We start from the raw sequence: 15,637 nt of genomic DNA, 5'->3' as shown, positions 1-15,637 counted from the left end.
GGCCTAATGATTCCACTCCTAGAAAAATGAAAAAGTTCAAAATGACTTGTGAAAAAATGTCTATAGAAGGATCAGTTATGATAGCTAAAAACTGAAAGCAGCCAAAGTGCCCATCAAAAAGAGAATATATGAAAAAAAAGTTTATTTATTTATTTATTTATTTATTTTTAAAATTTTTTATTTATTTTTATTTATTTATTTTTTAATAATAAATTTATTTTTATTGGTGTTCAACATACAGAATAACACCCAGTTCTCATCCCGTCCAGTGCCCACCTCACTATTTTTTTTTAAAAAAACAGTATATTTATGTCAAACAATACTACTCGGCAATAGAAAGGAAAAAAAAAACACTATCAGAGGCATTAGCCTCCAAAATATTATGCAAAGTGAATAATGCCTTACACAGAACAGTACATATTATATAAACCCATTTGTATTAAGTTCTCAAAAAGGCAATAGTTAATCTGTAGTAGGGGAAAAATGTCAAATAATGATTGCCTCTGGGGAGTAGGGACAAGATACTGACAAGGGAAGGGCTTAGGAAACTTTGTAGCACCACGGTAGGATTTTATTTATATCTTGAAAAAAGTCTGGGTTACAGTGGTGCATGCATTTGTTAAAATTCAGCAAGTGGACACTAGAGAGATGTGTATTACATTTTATATATCAGCTCATCCTCTATGACAGAGCATCGCGCGCATACCCCATTGGGACCACACTTGCCCAAAGAGGGCAAAGGCCACGGTGTGGAAGCTTGGCCACCGCAGCTGCTTCCGCAGACCAGGCAGCGGGGCCCACCCGCATACACAACTTCAAAAATCAAATGAGGTTGTATATAATACTATATTCTTGTTAATGAGATGCAAGCTAACGTATTTAGGGAAATGCTGCTAATATCTGCAATTTACTTTCAAATACACCAAAAATAGAATGGATTACTGGATGGATAGATGAATATGCAGGTGGGTATTTGATAAAGCATGTATAGCAAACTTTTAAATGTAGACTCTAAATGGAAAATACATGGATGTTCCATGTAAATTTTTTTTAAAATTTTGCTGTATATTTAATTATTTTTATAATAAAATGACTCCAGTCCAGAGATTGTGATTTAATTACTTAGGGAGTATGACCTAGACATTGCTTTTGTTTTGTTTTGTTTTGTTTAGTTTTAGAAAAGCTTTTCAGGTTATTCTAATGTATAGTACTCAGATTCAAGAATAACTTCACCAATATTTTCTAACTTCACCCCAGGGAATATAAACCATTTCCTGCATATACAGCTGATCCTTGAACAGCATGGGTTTGAACTGCATGGAATTCATTTATATAAGAAATTTTTACAGTAGTACTGTAAATATGTTTTCTTTTCCTTAGGATTTTCTTAGTAACATTTTATTTTTCCTTACCTGATTATCAGAATATAGTATATAATACATACAACATACAAATATGTGTTGACTAATGTTATTGATACAGCTTCCAGACAATAATATGCTATTAGTAGTTAGGTTTTTTGGGGGAGTCAAAAGATATATGCAAATTTGAGTAACCTCCACACTATTCAATAATCAACTGTATTCAGTCAGAAGTAAGAATTCTTTAAATTTTACAAACCTTTTACAAACATAATGCTGCAGCCTTGCTGACTGTGAGCACTACCCTACATGAGGGACCACATCACCCTGCCTTACCTATGGCATCAGTCCCTGTGATTGCTGGCCTTGGCAATAATCAAGCCCAAATGAACTAAGCCCATTCATTTTCCCTAAGGAATCAGCACTATCTGAATTGCTACCCTTTGCCTTTGATTTCCCCCCATCATAGCTTCTTTTGTCTTGCTTGTTGCACTGAGAGCCACTGTTTGCCTGCAAACAAATCCTGCTTGAGTTATCAATGACAAAATTCAGGTATCAGATAATAAGACTGAACGAGAATATATTATAGGTAATGCCTTATTTGACTACGTCTAAGTTGTTCCTCGAAGAACATGATTTTATTTTATCTGATAAAAGAGTAAAATTATCACCTTTCCTTATCATCATCAAGATAGGTTTTTATTACATATTAATATATTTAATTGTATTACACACACATATATGTATAACACATTATTACAGAATACATTACTCCAGGTACATGCATATATGTTTCATTATGTGGGATGGAAGGCAAAACAAAAGACCCTCATTGTCTGTGGATAAAAGCTGAGTGATAATTCTCTGTTAACAAACAAAGAAAAGAAAAACAAGTGTTTAGCAGAAAATATATAGACACTCCAGCAATATATAGATTTTTCTTCCCAAACTGGACTGTGAACTCTTGTGCAGACAAGTATGTTCTACTCAACTTTGAGTTTCCACTGTCAACACAGCATATGGCATATGAAGGGTTTTCAATCGGTAATTGAGGCTCATGTAAAACCAATCCAACTAAAAAGGTCTGTATTCTTATATCATGTAGCTCACATGCATCTATGTGCCTGTAAAAATTCTATAATTTCAAGGTTAAGTCCTACAGTCACTTTGTATAATAGTTGTTAATACTGCTCTTTACAATTAAGAAAACTGAGGCTTATAGAGGTGAAGACATCTTGCCAAATTTGTCACATTCAGAAAGTGGCAATGACAATATTCTAGCCCAGGTCTAACTACCAAAATTGTGCTCTTTTTATCACATCAATCTACTTCCTACAGAGCTCAACAGAAGCAAGAAACTGTGAACCTGTCTCTCACATGTCACAGTATCAATGAGGATACTTTGGTTCTCTCAAAACCTTGAACAGAGTTCATCACCACCACTGGAGAGCACATAATGTTTCCAATAAAATATTTCCCCTTTATTATTTGTCTGACAAGCAAAGACCAGACACTCCCCTTTACCCTCTTCTTCAAGTCATCAGACAATTCTGATGTTTGAGTGGAAGGAACCTGTCACAGGTATTGTTCATCATTTTCCTTCAAAAGAAGGATGTGTGCAAGCTATACTACTGAGTAGTATAAATCACACACTCACCATTGCTGCTATGTTTAGTCTGATGAGGGAGAGAGAAATAAACTGCTGGCGAACAATCAGAACTGATGGCCTTTTTTCTGTGACATGTCAGGCTGCTTGTAGTGCCAATTGTCATGGCATCATTTATCTTTGTTACCAGCACCCTGAGTTAAGCAAGAATCAGGTATAGAAAATGGCCTTTGCCAAGTGAATTACTTCAGATTGCTGTAAACACCTTCTTGGGACCATTTACATCTTTGACTGTGATGCTCCCAAGTTATCCTATCCTATTCTGTTTTGACAGGAGTGGAGGTTCCACAAAGCTTACAGCATTGTAAGCTGGAACTCAGTATATAGCAACAATCAAATATACATGTAGTAACTAGTAGCCTAATAAATTTCCTTTATACATGATAGGTTAAATCATATCTTAGGGGATAAAAGTTTTGGGATGCATCGAGCGAGCTTGCTCATGCTCTCTCTTGTCTGTCTGTCTGTCTCTCTCTCTCTTTTTCTCTGCATCCCAATTAGAGGAGGACATTCTAAAGAAAAGGATGAAAATTTAAAGAGCACCAGCTTGGAATTTGTACCTTTATCTGACATAACTGATAAAGTCTTAGATTGGGTTCCTCTAGAAGCCAACCATGAAACTAGAAGTTTGTTTGAGACATGATCCCAAGCAAGAGAATTATGGAAGGGAAGGGAAGGAAATCTATAATTACTTTAATAACCTCTCTAAAACTACTGCAAATTATTATAAGGCAGAGAAACAATAAGAAAATATTGTTTTATTCACAGTTTGCTTCTTATTTATAAGGAAAAGGTGATCATGAGCACTAGCATGTTTTTATCAAACAAACAAAATTCTGTGAAAGTACCATGAATTAGGTTTTGCTATGAAAGGTATTACATTTTTAGATAAGTAGAATTTTATCATCATAATATTTTATTTCTACCATAAAATATTTCTCATGTCTACATAGAAAAGAAGAAATTATCAGTTGTGATTGTTAGTTTGTAAAATAATCATAGCCCCACATTTTTAATTAAAACTTTAATATTTCTCCTAGCTAACTCCCTAAAGACTTCCCTTTAGTCATCAATACTTTTTATCTTTTTAAAAAATCAATAATTTCTTTGGATTAAGACATTGAAGAGTTATTAAGTATGTGCTTTACACAAAGCTAGTGGATTATTGGATATAACAATCAGGATTTAAGAACGTCTCTATAATCAGAAAATGGAACTGAAACACACAGTATTTAATTTAGCAGGGATCATTGCAACATCTTACATTTGGGCTATAAAATATTCATAACATTGATAGAAAGTGGAAAGCAACATGGTCTATGTAGCTGTTTTCACCTAAGGGAACACAGAAGTAACACTGGGCTCATGTTCCTCCTCTCGACATAGAAACAACATTGTGTACTTTGGTTAGTTATAAAATTTAGATGTAATATATACACCTGGCATATAATAGGGAGTTGAAAATAATGGATTAGTTCATTCCCTTCCCATCAACTTATTTATTTCCTATATTAGAGGCACTGGGATGGGCATTGAGAAGGATAAAGTTTCTCTTCTCAAATCCTAGATTTGAGGGAGACATATGATACAGTTGGGATGGTATAGATTATCAAAGAAAATCAGAGGAAGTTATCCAACCAGAAGTTGGGGAACAGGCTGTCCTCAAGAAGACCGCTCAATGAATGTAACATCTAAGCAGAGACCTAAAGGATATATAAAATCACAAGTTAATAAGTGACACAAAACAGCCAGTGTTTGGGAGAGAGAAGGGTTATTCCTGGTAGAAGAGTGAGCCTATATAAGAGATAGAGACAAGTGGAGCTTATTATAAATGTATATAGGCTAGACCAGGGAGTATAAACCGGGGGTGAGAAGTGGTTGAAGAAGCATGAAGGACTGATGGGAGATGAAGCTAGATAGGAAACATGGGTTGCAGCCTTTAGGAGCTTCTAGATCATGTTGAGCTATATAGATATCCTAAAAGACCAATGAGGAATCACTTCAATAACTGAATTGGAATATTACACGATCAGATTCAAAGGACAGCAGAGAAGAACCAGGAATATTAACCATGAGTCTGCTATATCATTCCAGTTGAGAGACAATAGTGACTGAAGAGTGGTCTAGGGCTAGAAACTACTGAATGATTCCAGAGGTTTTTAAGGATAGGGATTTATGGTAGATTTAAAAGGGAAGACAGAAATTAGAGTCACAGATGAGATCAAGGATTTCTGTCTTGAGCAGCTAGACAAACTCCTAATTATTTTTTTTTAATTTTTATTTATTTATTTATTTATTTATTTATTTATTTATTTATTTATTTATGATAGTCACAGAGAGAGAGAGAGAGGCAGAGACACAGGCAGAGGGAGAAGCAGGCTCCATGCACCGGGAGCCCGATGTGGGATTTGATCCTGGGTCTCCAGGATCGCGCCCTGGGTCAAAGGCAGGCACCAAACCGCTGCGCCACCCAGGGATCCCCAAACTCCTAATTATTAAACAGTGTTATAAAAAAACAAAAAAGATTAAGGATTTAATTGATAACAAAGAAATTCTAGACTTACACCATGGATTTCTATTGCCAGGAACAAAACTGTAAGTTTCTGCTGTTCTATGAAATCTTTGAACATATGAATACTTTATAATAACTAAATCTTAATCTCCATTAGAAAGATCCCCAATGGACCTTTACTTTGTTTTTTAGTAATTCAAGACACCAATCTAATCAAGATTCCCTCTCTTCATGGCCTCCCAACACACACACCTGTTAGAATTAATGTCTTCTTCCCTCACAGATCTTATGTTGTTTCTGACTCTACTGTAACACTTTCCATATAGTTTTCTTCATTTCAGAGACATCAAACTTGATTCTCTCTTTCCCAGTTAATATTCTAGCTAAAGTCTGGGACTCTGGAGCTAAACTCCTTGTATTAAAATCCCAGGCATGAACTCTTTAAATAACTTTGTGTAGAACTTAACCTTTCAGAGTCTCAGTTTCTATGTCTATCAAATAAGAATAGTTCTGGGACTGCTTCGTGGGATTGACTTGAGAATTAATGAGTAATACCTATGAGGGGCATATAACAATGTTATCTATTACTACTGTGAGTTCTTAGAGGGGACATACTTTGTCACTTGTAACTTACTATTCCCCACAACATTTACAACAATGTTTTAAAATTTTATAAGCATTTAATGCATACGTGATAAATAGATTCTACTTTACTAATTACTCTATTTCTTCTCAAATATAAGGGGTTAGAAATTGTGATGAGCAAAGACTGTTCCTCTATATAGGTCTTACTATTCCTTATAGTTGACAAACAGCAGAATGACACAGCTCCAGGTCAGCAACTTCCTTAATGCACTTGAAGTGTTTAAGTACTTTGAGTAAAGATTGGCCTAAATGAACCCTAAAGTCTCTGACACTATGATCTGTGGTTAAATCCTTATGTGAAGGTGCCCTTGTCAATAAACTAGAATTATTTCTTTTCCGTACAGTACTACACCAAATAATTAATGATCTGTAAATTGGTCCAATATGTACCACCATTTAGAGCAAAAAAAGTTATTAGTAAAATGAAAGCTTTTCTGGTATGAAAGAGAAATAGTTTTATATGATAGTAATTATTATTATAAAATTGATTTGTTTCTGTAAGGTTAGATTTTAATACATTGTTTTATTAAAAATCACATACTATTAATGAAAATCCATAAAATGAAGGACCAAAACATATGAGTCTGTGCAGTAATGTTGAATGGGGCAGAATTTAAAATCTTGATCTCTTTGAATTATCCTTGTTTAAAGGGTTGTGACCCTTTCTTGGAGTAGCCTTAGTAGGCAATCTGCAGTAGCAGTTAAGGACATATTTTGATGTTTCTGGAATCAGACTTCCTGGTTCAATCTATTCTTCCTGGAAAATCTATTTCCTAGCTGTGTGCATCTGACCCAGTGTATGCACTTGTCAGGAATCTATCAACCACAAACATCCAGTGAACCCCACTTGCTTAAAGGAGAGCAACTGCTATGATGCCATGGTGCCTCCTCTATAACACTGGTTATCTCAGCCTCCCAGAAAGGGAAGCCAGTCTTTGGCAGGGTTCCAGCATGCTTGCCATGTACAAGCCCAACTGCTCCAGTATCCAGGTGGGCGCTGATAAGCTCTCCTATGGGAAGCACCATGTGAAGGAAATGGGGGCCTGTGTAAAGCACCATGCCAGAAAATGAGGATCTGTCTTCTCCAGAGTTTGCCAATTAACACATCCAGACTGAAAAGGGAGTTAACATCCTATGGGATAACTGGAATCAAAGAAAGGAAGACAAGAAGGAGCCATCAGATAAATTTCCTTCCTTTCTTCCCCTCTGAGACATGGTGGATCTGTAAGTTCTGTCTGAAAGCTGTCCAGCATGACTGAGCAGTTGACTGTGTTGTCTTAAAAATTGTGGTCAAAAAAAAAAAAAATTGTGGTCAATTGGGTAATACAATACCTTATGTTTTCTTTTCTTGCCTCACCGTCCTTTGTACCATTGTTTTGCTCTGAGATTGCATGTAGCACATATATTAGCTTGTAAGTAGTCCCTTGGTTTTGAGAGAACCCAAACTAAGGTACTATATAATCTTGGGCAAAACACTTAATCTTTCTTGGTCTTTATCAGTCTATAAAATGGAGATAAAAGTACAACTTCTAGAGTTTTGGAAGCAATACATGTAAAGCAACTAGAAGCCTTTGTAGGTCATAACAGATATTTATTAATATTGAAGATTTTTATTGCCTTGTGTATGAATATGACAAATGACTTAACTAAAACTATGGTATGATACTAATCCTTCAAATTGGGTTTGCTCAAGATTGATTCCATAGTCCTCCTGTGACTATGATTTTCAAATTGGTTCAGTTCCTCATGGTCTTCTCAATGATGTACAAATTCTTTGGTGTGACACTAATTGCAGTCTAATAACAATTTAATTCTCCTGTTTCATATCACTGACTTCCTTCATAGACAATGAGTTATCCTTCATTCCTTGATGCACCATGATAATAATAGTAATAATAATAATAATTACAACGAATATGCATTGAGTACTTCTTATTAGACAGGCAAAACACTACTCTAAATGTTGATGCGTGATCTTCTTTGCTGTTCAAAACCCTGGAAGAACATTTAGACAGTGTAAGTGCCGAAGTCCTCACAAGGTCCCTAAAGTGCTAGGTGAACCAAACACTCTCTGACCCCTCTTCACCAATTTCCTCTTGCTCATTCTATCTCAGGCACTCTGGCCCATTTGCTACTCCTCAGACACTACCTCAGGCAGCATCGAGGCTCTCGCTGACCTCTGTGCCTGCTGTTCTCTCGGATAAGACAGCCACAGAGCCAACCCTCCACCTCCTCCAAATCTTCATTACAACCACAACTTCTCAGTGAGGCTCTCCCAAACCACTCTTTTCCCCACTGCTCGGTGCTATGGATCCCCATTCTCTCCTCTCTTTTCTTTTTTTCAGAAGTACCCATTCTCTTCTAGCATTTCATACAATTGACTTATTTACAATCTTAACTGTTAACTGCCTGTCTCCCTCTGGCAAATGGTAAGCTTCAAAAAATAAGGAGTGTTGTTTTGTTCAATGAAGTATCTCAAGTGCCTCAATGAATACTGTCACCTAGTAGGTGCTCAATAGGATACACTGAATGAAATAATGTATTAGTCCTTCACACCCCTATAAGGTAATTGACTGCTATCTCCACTTTATGAATATGGAAAGTATGTGACAGAAAGATTCTGTAACTAGCCCATGGTGGCACAGCTCACTTGTAGTGGAGCCAGATGTTCAACCCTGGCAGTCTGGCTTTGAGAGGTGTGTTCTTAACTTTAACATCAGATTGCAATCTATATATTATACGTGTAATACCACTTCACATACCTTAGTGCATATATATGGCATACCTTGCCATATTTACATGTCTGAATTTTTCACTAGTTTTTAATTCCTCAAAAGCAAGTTGCCATGTCATTTTTGTGTCACTACAGAACTTAGCACAGTCTTATACTTATACTAGTTGTATGCTTTCAAAATATTACTTAACCTCTCTGAGCCTTATCTTCCTCATCTATATCACACGATTGAGAATATTTCCTATGAAGATCTAGGCACATAAAATATGCTTGGTTCACTGTGCTCATTTTCATGCCACATCATTAGAATGTATTTTGCTCTATTTGTCCCTAGGTTCTAAAGCAGAGGCTGAGAAACTTTTTTTGGTAAATGTCCAGACAGTAAATATTTTAGGTTTTGGGGACCATATCTTGTAACTATTTGATTCTGCTGCTGTAGTGTGAAGTAGCCATAGACAATAGGTAAGTGAATAGGTATAGCTGTGTTCTAATAATGTTTTTACAAAAATGGTGCAAGGTGGATTTGGCCCATGGGCCATAATTTGCTAGCCCCTGTTCTAAAGCATGACACTAGAGATCTTTAGCTGAAAGACAAACATTTTTATGTTTTCTTTTATCATTTATTCCTAATTATTTGTGTTATTATTGTAAATGCTAACAATAGAAAGGGAGCAATCATAATCATATTTACAAACATTTTGTATGTTCAAAATGTGCATCTATTTCAGCCTTTATGTGTCTCATGCTGAGTAGCTTTTTAAAATACTGATCATTATAAAATAGAATGTTCATACCTAGTCCTTATAAGACACACAAGTGAGCGAGATACTGGTTTCTGGAAGAACCCAACCACCCTGCTCTCCTGCTCTTTTTCCTACAGGCTGCTACCTCCCTGTCTTGACCATGCCCTGATTTTGGAGTCTCTTTCTCTTTCTTTCTTTCTTTCTTTTTTTTTTAAAGATTTATTTATTTATTTATGATAGAGAAAAAGAGAGAGAGAGAGAGAGAGACACAGGCAGAGGGAGAAACAGGCTCCATGCACCGGGAGCCCGACGTGGGATTCGATCCCGGGTGTCCAGGATCGCGCCCTGGGCCAAAGGCAGGCGCCAATCTGCTGTGCCACCCAGGGATCCCTCTTTCTCTTTCTTTCTTTCTTTCTTTCTTTCTTTCTTTCTTTCTTTCTTTCTTTCTTTCTTTCTTCTTTCTTTCTTTCTTTCTTCTTTCTTTCTTTTCTTTCTTTCTTCTTTCTTCTTTCTTTTTCTTAAAATATGTATTTATTTATTCATGAAAGACACATACAGAGAGAGAAGGCAAAGACACAGGCAGAGGGAGAAGCAGGCTCCCCACAGGGAGCCTGATGTGGGACTCAATCCCAGATCCCGGGATCATGCCCTGAGCCTAAGGCAGATGCTCAACCGCTGAGGCACCCAGGTGTACTTGGAGCATTTTTCTAACACTCCTGTTCTATCTTCAACCACACAGAGCCATTCTTTCTAACATATTGTTACTGACCTTAGCTCCATTTTTTCTCTAGTCATTGTGTACAGGACATCCCAAGGTCTTTTTTGTAAATATCTACACCTTGGACAGTATATTTTGTCGTTTAGCAAACTGGACATCAGCATTCCAGGGTCTGAGAATACCTTCTTTGATCCCCATTCCTTTAAGAGTAATTAAACTTTTTACCACGGTATAAAATGTCCTATTGGGATTTGAGTGTAGCCATATTCTCAAAATTTAGCATAGTATTTCAAAATTCCAAAATAAATAGTCACATCCCTTCACATATATTGTTACTTCATATTTTTCTGCATTTACTTACACATGTTGTTCCTTATTCTTGGGATAGCAAAATTCTACTAATCCTGGCATAGGATTCATCCTTCCCTGACTTTCCCAATAATAATCTCTCTCTCAAACAATACCACCACTTACACCTTGCATACATACCTATTACTACATATTGTGTCTTGTAACTTTTACTGTAATATACCTAAGTACAATTCAGTTTCCCTTGATAGATCCAGGTCATTGAAGCTAAGGAGAATATTTAACCATGTGTGCATCCTGAAAAGACTTAATATGCAATTGGAAAAATAGCCAGATTTCTGACTCACAGTCTCTGCAGCAACTAGCTGAGGAAGCCAAACCACAGCCTCAATAGCAATGGGACCAAACCAGTTAGGATTTGGTCAATGACTGCCAACCTATCTTGTCTTTACTTCCACCTCAAGCCTACCAGAAAAAGCTACATATGCTTTCCCAGTCAACCATACAGGAATGCCTTGTTCTAATTAGCCTACCTCTAGCCTTCCCATGTCAACAACCTCCAATCAGAGCAGACCTGAAGCCTACCTTTTTTTTTTTTTTTTCACTCTAAAGTTTTACGACTCCTTGTCCTGTCTTTGAGTTTCTGCCAAACACAAGTGATGGTGGCTGACTCTTGTTATAGCTCTGAATATCTAGGGGACTAAGCAAGTGCTGTGTATTCTAACTTGAGTGGTCTTCATTTATTTCCACAATCCTTAGTGCTAAAGGTTATTAAAGTTGGAAGACTATGTTTGATTTGCCTACCCTGATGGGAAGTGTCAAATGGACAGTCTTGTTAAGTCTGGAAGAGCTCTGTGGGGAAGCTCTAACCTAAAACTTTCAAGGTACTTAACTAAGGGTACTAATCAGAACATAAGTCCAGCAGAATGTCTCATGAACTAAATATATGAAGTGGGCCCATGGAAATGGACACGAAGAAAAGCAAAGCACAAGCGGTATAAGGAAGAGAGCTGGGAGGATGGCAAAGGAGGAAGAAACAGAACTCAACTCCTCTAACAGACATGCTGAAATGTATAGCTATATACGGAACAATTTCTTCTGGGTAGAGGGAGAAGTAAAAAGTGGTGTGAACCTTCAATCAGGAGAAAACTCAAAACCCAGAGATTCTCTCTAAAGAACAAGGCATTCACATCTCACTGTTGACACCCTGACTTTTAAGACTGACACCTGAGACACAAGTCCCCAAACTATCTGGCTTTGAAGACAAACAGGACTTCTGCCCATGAGACCCACAGGGCTGCGGCAAATTAAGTAACACCAACTCTTAAATGGCCTGTGTGCAGACTCATGCATTCCAAGCCCAAAGCAGAAGTAGCCCATTGAAAAGCACCCAGACTTTATGTGAAAAAAACTTATTTCCTAATTTAAAACTTTAGTATGAGGGACAGAGGCCTGTTTAGGATACTCTCTGGGGTCAGAGACCAGTGAGTACAATCTACCTGTACTCCTTTTGCCTTGCTAAAGGCAGCAAGTATCTTCATGTTTTGTTTTGTTTTGTTTTTCCTTTCCCACGGGTGTCACCTTGCACACTCTCCCTCTGCATTGCTAAAGCTGGTGAACACCATCTCCTACCCCCATTTCCTTGTTATTTCCTTTTTTTCCTCTTCTTTTTCCCTTTCTTTTCTTTCCTTTTTTTTTTTTTTTCAGTAGGTGATATCTTTGCATTCCCATTTGTCTTGTTGTAACCAGAGAGTGCCGTTTTTGCTCTTTCTCCTCCTGCTATGTTCACAGCACAAGTATTTCCTAGAAGGAAGTTCCTACACATGCCTGGTGCTCCAGTTTTTACATCTGGTGACAGGGTTTTGTTGTTGCCACAGGAGATGCCCCTTGCTCACCTGTCTCTGGAGGTGAAGGAGATTTTCATTCTTGTTCCCATGTGACTGTAAGAAATGGAAAGACAGTTCTTGGCAGAATAACACTCTCAGAGCACTGCATGGATAGCAAACTGAAACAAGACCCTATTTTTTTTTTTTTTTTTCTGGAAACAACAGCCTATTTGCTTGTCCAGGAGTTTTGGCCTGCAGGGCAGCTTTCTGTTTTGGCACTCTTAAAGGTGCCAAAATAATCTCAGGGAATGGAGGCAGAGGACAGATACATTCTTTCTGCTCTCCTTTTTTTTTTTTTTTTTTTAAATTTTTATTTATTTATGATAGTCACAGAGAAAGAGAGAGAGAGGCGGAGACATAGGCAGAGGGAGAAGCAGGCTCCATGCACCAGGAGCCCGATATGGGATTCGATCCCGGGTCTCCAGGATCGCGCCCTGGGCCAAAGGCAGGCGCTAAACCATTGCGCCACCCAGGGATCCCTTTCTGCTCTCCTTATGCCTTATTCCAGATCACCGGTATCTTACAGGAAGAAGCTTATACCCTTGTCTGGTACTGATTTTTGTGGCTAATGCCAGAGGACACCTCTACATCACCTGGCTCTGGTGACCAGGGGAGCTTATACTCTATGATCCCACAGGCATATAAGCAACACAGGAAATGTTCTTAAATTGCTAGCACTCCCATGCACAGAAAGAAGCAACAGACCCAGGAGTTCAATCTTTCCGTTTAAGAGCCTATTACTTTATCATCATAGCTACAGCCTGAGGGGCACACTTCCAATTAAACACACATCTAAAGGCTGGCTGTAAAACCTTTCTTGAGACATCAGAAGGCAGGTACTAATTTTGTGCCCTCCATTTGCCATGCTCCAGAGCTCTAGCAACTATCAGACAAGGGCTCTTATACATGTCAGGTTATACAGTTTTTATGTCTGGTGCCCTGGATTTACAGGTGTTGCCCAAGGCATGCCCCTTGATTGCCTGGCTCTTGTGGCCAGGAGGACGTGCATGCCCAGGTCCCATAGGACTATAACAATCAGAGAAACAGTTATTGGGAGACTACCATCCTCAGGCCACTGCAGAGAGCAGACTTAAATACTTACCCTTTCTGTGAAAGAAGACTATTTGTTAGTCTTGGAGGTTCAGCATTGGAATAGGCTGCAAGCTTAGTATATATCTAGAGCCTCTGGAGGTGCTCTCAGAAATGTAGGCAAAGGAATACCATCTTTGTACTCTCTCTGCCTCACTAAAGTTCACTAGAATTACCCAGAAAGAAGCTTGTAGTCATCTGGAGCCCCATTTTTGGCAAGTGCTCTCCAGAAGACAGTTCTAGATTGCCTGATTCTGGGGTCTGCAGTGCTAACAGTTAAAATTCCATAGGATTGTATATAATTATATTTTTAAAAGCTGTTGCCTAAAGTTCTGGTTTCCCATAAGCTTGAAGCTAAGTGCCAAGATCCTCCCCTTTGGGACACTGACTGGTCTTGGCACAGCCTCTACTAATGGGAGCTATTAAAAATAAAATAAGCTTCCTGGACAATCACAAAGGTTTGAGAGATAACTAAGAGCTAGGGCAGATTTGAACCCATCTCCTATACAAGGCCAAAGCTTCAAGACTGGGAGAGGTGGTTGTTTCACCGAATGCACAGGAACAAATACAAGAAGTCAAGCAAAATGGAAAAATAACGACAACAACAACAACAAAAGAAAATAAAAAGCAGAGAAACAGGTTTCTTTTTTAAAAAAACATTTTTAAAAAGATTTTATTTATTCATGAGAGACACGGAGAAAGAGAGCAGAGACACAGTCAGAGGGAGAAGCAGGCTTCATGCAGAGAGCCCAGTGTGGCACTTGATCCCAGGACTACATGATCAGGCCCTGGGCTGAAGGCAGGTGCTAAAACTCTGAGCCACCCAGGCATCCCCAAGAAACAGGTTTCAAATAAAAGAATAAGATAAAATCTCAAGGTGAGGAGAAATCTTAGTGAATTAGAGATAAGCAGAGGTTCAAAAAACTGGTCATAAAAGTATGCCCTCATAAAAGTACTCACATAAACAGAGAAGAAAAATGAACTCAGTGAGAGCTTCAACAAAAAGATAACAATATAAGAAATTCCTAAACAGAAGTCATAGAACTCATGAATACAATAATTTAACTGAGAAATACACTACAGGGCTCAATAAAAGACTAGATGATACAGAAAAAAATAATCATTGGGCTTAAAGACCTGGAAGAGGAACTCACCCAATCAGAGTAGCAAAAAAGAAAAAGCAAAAGTGAGGATAGCTTAACATACGTAAGAAATGGGGCACCTAGATAGCCCTGTGGTTGAGCATCTGCCTTTGGCTCAGGTTGCAATCTCCAGGTCCTGGGATCAAGTCCTGCTTCTCCCTCTGCCTATGTCTCTGCCTTTGTCTCTCATGAATAAATAAATAAAATCTTAAAAAAAAAAAAAAGCCAAAAAGATACTTGAGAAACAATACAAAGTGAACTATTATTCACATTATAGGGATCCCAGAGAGAAAAGAGAGATAAAGGGGAACAATTTATTTGAAGAAGTATTGGCTGAAAACTTCCCTAGCCTGAAGAAGGAAAATTATCCATATCCACAAAAGCCCAGACAGTTCAAAATAAGATAAACTCAAAGAAACCCATAATAGAACACCTTATAATTAACATATCAAAAGTTAAAGACAAGAGGACATCCAGGTGGCAAACAGGCACATGAAAAAATGTCCAGCATCATTCATCATTAGGGAAATAAAACCAAAACTACAATGAAATATTACTCACACCTGTCAAAATGCCTAAAATAAAAAACATAAGGAAAAACAAGTATTAGCAAGGATATAGAGAAAAAAGGAACCTTTTTGCATTATTGGTGGGAGTGCAAACTTGGGCAGCCACTGTGGAAAACAGTATGGAGGTTCCTCAAAAGGTTAAAAATAGAACTATCCTAAGAGATCCAGTAATTGCAGTACTGGGTATATACCCCATAAATGCAAGAACACTAATTCAAAGGGACCCCTATATTTATAGCAGGTCAATAGCCAAATTATGGAAG

General features: G+C 37.8%; 1 long non-coding RNA gene across 2 annotated transcripts in view; it reads right to left on the bottom strand.

The window, feature by feature from the left end:
- LOC119864966 overlaps positions 1-15,637 on the bottom strand; it is a 70,198-nt gene that overhangs the window by 43,848 nt on the left and 10,713 nt on the right. Inside the window, exons 2-3 of one of the 2 annotated variants that reach the window (XR_005375608.1) lie at positions 12,584-12,628; positions 7,771-8,179 (exon numbers count right to left, since the gene is read on the bottom strand). This is a non-coding gene — a long non-coding RNA (uncharacterized LOC119864966). Of the gene's footprint in view, positions 1-7,770; positions 8,180-12,583; positions 12,629-15,637 lie in introns of those variants that run through there. The other variant, XR_005375607.1, reaches the window with a different exon arrangement.

Source organism: Canis lupus, chromosome 21 (genome assembly GCF_011100685.1).
Source record: "Canis lupus familiaris isolate Mischka breed German Shepherd chromosome 21, alternate assembly UU_Cfam_GSD_1.0, whole genome shotgun sequence".
Lineage (NCBI taxonomy): Eukaryota > Metazoa > Chordata > Mammalia > Carnivora > Canidae > Canis > Canis lupus.
Note: the sequence above shows the minus strand (reverse complement) of the source record. Positions and strands in the feature narration are given on the sequence as shown.